The following is a 6,075-nucleotide window of genomic DNA, read 5'->3' on the forward strand; positions in this document are numbered from 1 at the left end:
AGTTTTATCATCTAGAAAATGAGTCTAGTATTTGCCTTGCCCACCTCACGGGAACTCACACCGCCTGCAAAGAATGAGGCATTACTGAGTCTTTCATTCTCTGTTGTTTCCCACAGGTGTTTGTATCTTCATCTCCCTAGGGATTGAAAATCTTTAGTGGCAGGGACGGTGTTCCTTTTTCTTTCATGGCTACCTAAGATGGTCTCTGGATATTTATAGGAATGAATTGCATTCCAAGCCAGTAACTCTCTCTCCCACATCACATTGAGGTCTTCCCCTGCAGTCACCGTGAGCTCATTTCTGAGAGACGGTATTTCACCTCTGTCCCCTGTTTTCTCATCCCAGGCAAGATAGGATAGTCACACTAATGATCCCTCTGCAGGATTTCCTGCCCACATCAGTGTTGTGTTGTGGAGCATTGGTTGGGATGGAGGGAAGCCTCCCTGTCTGTGGTTAGAGAAGTGGAAAAAGCCAGCATGCCGATGGAGTTAGGAAAGTCATGAAGAAAAGTTAGCGCTTTGCGCACCACAAAAGGAGAGATTGAAGTCTTCTGAGGACAAATCTAATGTGACAAAAATAGTAGCCGTGTCAAGCTGGCGTGGTACTGGGGATCTGGATTGACGAGATGAGAGACTAGAGACACATTGGTACTTGGGTGGTACAGGAATAATGAAGTGAAGGCTTGGCCCAGGTTGATGGTAGAGGGGATGTAAATACATGGACAGAAAAATTTCATGGGAGGGAACAATGTCATGGAAGCTGATGCAGTCAGGGAGGAGGGAGTGGGTGTAACAGTCACAGGTGGGCTTCATAATTTGTTTCTGGATGACCAGGAAAACGGCAATGCCAGTGGTAGAAAGTGGAATGGTGGTTAAGGGCTTCTGTAGGAATCATCTTGAGACCAAAATGACGACTTGGGATTTTAGAGGTTTTTGGTCTGTTTGCATACAAATCAGTTTTACCTTCTTTTTGTACCTTCTTCTCCCCTTCCCTAGATGCTCAACCTTGAACTTCTAGCTTCCCTCACTCCATTCCCCTCCCCATTCCTTTCCTACCCAGTCAAGCCATCTGGGCTGAAGTTTCTCTAAGAAAACGGTAGTAGGGACAATTCAGATTAGATAAGAGCTGGTTGAGGCACAAGTGTGCTGTGTTACATGAGCCCCGTGAACAGGCACTGTGGCCTGGACTTAGTGTCTCTCCTAGAAAAGGTGAGCCAACCAAGGAGATATGGCAACACTGTTGCCAGCCTGCCCCTCCCCACCCTGCTGCCTCCTGCAGGCAAAGTCATCTCTGTTCTGGGAGCTGCCTCAGGAGCATAACCCCCTTATCTCCCACGTCCTACTGTGCAGTGAGTCATCACCACCACCACCACCACCACCACCACCACCGCCGCCACCGGCAGGGCCCGGCACCCCACACACCTCCAGTGCAGTAGTCACAATTGCTGTAGGCATCCAGAGAGCCCCAGCTAACAAGGGTAGCAACCACAGGCTCTTGGAGCAGGCATATCTTGGCAACTACCACCTCCTGGTTGCCCTCAGTGTGCGGTGAGGTCTATCTGAATTCCAGGATCTTTTGTTTGATACCATAGTAATATCAAATAATAATAATAATAATAATAATAATAGTATCCACGTTTTACTGAGCACTGCCTATGTGCCAGAGGCTCCAGTAAATGCTTTGCTCACATACATGTTTTCCATTCAGTCTTCAATTCTATGAGCAAAGTAAGAGCTCCTTTCCTTACTCTACAGATGAGAAGACTGGGATACGTGGAAGTATAGTACATTTTCCCCAAGTTATAAAATCAATAACCAGAAGAGGTGAGGCTAAAGCAAAACCTTCACTGCTGAGGTCCTCAGTCATTACATTTCTACTTTTTTGGAAGGCTCTTCCTCGTCAGGATCTTCTTCTGTCTAAACTCTTTCAACTATTCTTCATGGCTTGAACGTGTTATGACTGCATTGGGGCTGTTACTCCTCAGACTCTTAAACATCCATTTCACCTTTTGAAGATCATGTCATTATTGTTGTCCATAACCAGCTCACATCGACAGTGCTAAAAGCATCAAAATTAAGGATGGGACATTTACATACATATCATAGCACTCTCAGGTATGTACATAAGTGATAATTTACCTCTCAGACTACTTGATTTCAGTGATAACAATTAAGAAATTTCTTTCTAAGGAGCAATAAATCCCATCCTGAGTGAACCTGAGTAAGCCTTAATGTCACAGACAATGATGAGCGGCCTGACCAGAGGAGAAAGAAACCGATCACTGGGTCAGAGTTGAGGACACTCTAACTGCTTTTTCAAAGGGGGCCACATTGAGAGTTAGGGATCACCTTTAGGAAAGAATAATGTATGGTTTTTGAAACAATTTAAGTGACAAATTAAATTGTCTAGATAGATTGCTTTTAATATTTTAATTTCCATATATACTTTCTCTTTTATAGATCCAAGACTAGAATACTTAATGCCTATTGAATTAGGTTATCAAATAAATAAAACATATATATATATATTTAAAAGATAATAGTTGGGTTAGTGTTGAACATGGCAAAAACTTGAAGGTAATGTAATGCCCCAATGCCCCAGAGACTGAAGTTTGGGTCAACTGTGTCTCAAAAGGAAGATCCTTGTCCTTTATTTTCTAGTATTTTTCCAAGCCATCACTCCCTTCTTTATATATGTGTAGCAAATCATCCCATTGTATAACTTAAACTTACACAATGTCGTATGCTAATTATATCTCAATGGAGCTCGTGGAGGGTGCTGGGAGAAGATCACCCTTACCGAGGTGGGTGGACATCATCCAATCTGCCATATGCTCAAACAGAACAAAAAGATAGGGGAAGGACAAAGTTGCTGCCTTTGTTTGAGCTGAGACTGGTGCTCCTCGTTCTCAGGCCTTGGACCAAAAGCACAATCATTAAAAGGAAGAATTAACAAATTGGATTTCATCAAAATTAAAAAGTTTCACTGTGCAACAAATCTTGTTAAGGGAACAAAAAGAGAGACTACAGACCAGGAAAAAATATTTGCAAACTGCATATCCAACAAAGGACCAGTATCTAAAACATATATATTTTTTAAAACCTCTCAAAACTCCGTATTAAAATGGCTAACAATCCAACTAGGACATGGGTGGTAGACTGTAAGAGGTAATTCCAAAACTGATATAAAGATGGCAAATAAACACATTGGAAAATGTTCATCATTAGCCATTAGAGAAATGCAAATTAAAACTTGAATGAGATATCACTACTACATATCAGAATGCATTAAAAAAATATTGGCAATCGAGTTCTATGGGGATACTCAGAGAAACTGGATCACTCATACATTGTTTGTGGTAATTAAAATGGTACAACTATTCTGGAAACTTTCTGGCAGTTTCTTAAAAACTAAATAAGCTACTACTGTATTATCCATCAACTATACTCCTGAGTGTGCATCCCAAAGGAATAGTTATGTTTATGTAAAAGCATACACAAATATCTGTAGCAGCTTTATTCATAATAAACAAACTGAAAACAACTCAGACGTCCTTCAGTGGGTGGATAGTTAAACCATGGTAACTGATACCATGGAGTATTACTCAGCAATAGAAAGGAACAAAGTAACAATACACGTGACAACCTGGATGAATCATATGCTGCATGGAAAAAAAGCCAATCCCAAAAGATTACATACTTAATTATTCCTTTTACATAACAAAGTTTACCTGCCAAAATTATAGAAATGGAGAACAAATTAGTGGTTGCCAGGGGATAAGGAAGGGTAGAAATAGGATGGAAGTCAGCATAGCTATTAAAGAGAAACATGAAGGAGTCTTGTAGTGGAAATGTTCTGGATGTTAATCACATCGATATCATTTTAATGCCAATATCCTGAATGTGGGGCACCTGCCTGGCTCAGTTGGAAGAGTATGACTCTTGATCTTGGGTTCATGAGTTTGAACCCCATATTGGGTATAGAGATACCTTAAATAAATAAATATTACAAAAAATATCCTGCTTGTGAAATTGTGCTACAATTTTGCAAGACGTTACCATTAGAGGAAACTGAGTAAAGGGTACATAGGTCTCTCATATTTCTCCTTACAACTGCCTGTGAATCTTCAAGTATCTCCAAATTAAAAATGATTATTAATTTACAAGATAGGTTCTATAATTGTCCCATAGAATGAACTGGATAATGTATTAGTCTAATTCTTTATTACAAGCAACAGAATCTATTCTGGATAATTTACTCGATAAGGGAATCTCTTCAATGATATTTGGAATTTCACAAATTCCAATGCGATGGGCAGAGAGACTGAATCAAAAGCTTTGCAGCAAAACAAAAACAAAAACAAAAACACAGAACCACACCATGCTCTGGCCAATGTAGGTCTCCGGCAGCCACTGCTGTGCAAACCCTGTGGCTCCCGTTGACCATGCTGGCAAATGGACAACAGAAGCACTGGCTCTACATTTGCCCCAGGTAGATCCACACTATTTCTCCTATTTTTCACTTTGCAGCTGATGTCTGGTGCAGGTGTTTCTGATTGGTAAAACCTAGATCACAGCCCGTGCCAAACTACAGGGGAGTCTGGGAGAGCACCACCTGGCTTCCAGCCTGGAGAAGTGGGATTTATAAAACGGGAAATTCCCCAAATCTAGAAAGGTGTGTTGAAAAGATCTTTTGTCAGCCACAAACATGACAAATATCCACCAAAAGTGTAATGGCGTATTTTGCAAACAACAAATCATTTACTTTTTGAAAATTTAAAGAAACATTTCATTTTTTGTTGTTTTTGTTTTGTTTTGTTTTGTTTGTTTTAGAGGGGGGCGGGGAACAGAGGGAGAGAGAGAATCCGGAGCAGGCTAGGCTTCTGCTGAGCCCAGAGACCAGGAGGGGCTCAATCTCATGACCCTGAGATCATGACCTCAGTCGAAATCTAGAGTCAGATGCTTAACGGACTGAGTCACTCAGACACCCTAGGTTCAGTTAGTTAAGCTACTGATTCTTGGTGTTTACCAGGGTCTTGATCTCAGGGTCATGAGATCTGACTGGGCTGACTGGGCTCCCTGCTCATCACGAGCCTGCTTGGGAGTTCCTCTCTCCCTATACCTCTGCCCCTCTCACCACTGGCACGCAAGCACTCTTGCTTGCTCTCTCTCTAAAGTAAATAGATAAAGTCTTAAAATTTTTTTTTTCAAATTCTGTATGCCTTTTTGATGACTTACCCATTTCCCCCCTCAGTTCTTGTGATTTTCTATTTCTTTTTTTTTAAGATTTTATTTATTTATTTGACAGACAGAGATCACAAGTAGACAGAAAGGCAGACAGAGAGAGAGGAGGAAGCAGGCTCCCTGGGGAGCAGAGAACCCGATGTGGGGCTCAATCCCAGGACTCTGGGATCATGACTTGAACTGAAGGCAGAGGCTTTAACCCACTGAGCCACCCAGGTGCCCGTGATTTTCTATTTCTTGATCCAATGTTGATATATTGTATTTTTATTAAAAATCATAAAGTTAACTTATCTTTTTGATTGTACTAACTGTGCATAACATTTTAAAATTAGTTTTTTTTTTAAAAGCTCACCAGGGTAATTCTTTATTTTTTTTTTAATTAATTTTTTATTTTTTATAAACATATATTTTTATCCCCAGTTTTAACATTTTCCATTGTTATATATTCTTTTTGTTTCTAATTTTATTTTATTTTACATTCCATTTTTTCATTATAAAAAACATGTTCCTTTATAGCAAATTTGAAAATCAAAACAAAAAACAAACAAGCAAAAACACAAAAAAAAGAAAACAAAAATCATTTGAAATCCAGAACCTAGTAATAACTCCAGTGAACTCCCCAATAACCATTTCTACTCATACCCCACTGGAAATGCAGTTTAAGTGGGTTGACCCCACCACCATTCTTGGGGCAGGCCCCATCTGACCTAAGGCAATCAGAGTCATTTCACATCCTCACTCCCTACTGCCTCACCAATGCAATTATCTCAGTTATAATCAACCAGTGCCTGGCATCCTCCTGGCCACACTGATTGGTTCAAGAGTGTGTACA

This window comes from Mustela lutreola, chromosome 4, assembly GCF_030435805.1.
Source record: "Mustela lutreola isolate mMusLut2 chromosome 4, mMusLut2.pri, whole genome shotgun sequence".
NCBI classification, from domain to species: domain Eukaryota; kingdom Metazoa; phylum Chordata; class Mammalia; order Carnivora; family Mustelidae; genus Mustela; species Mustela lutreola.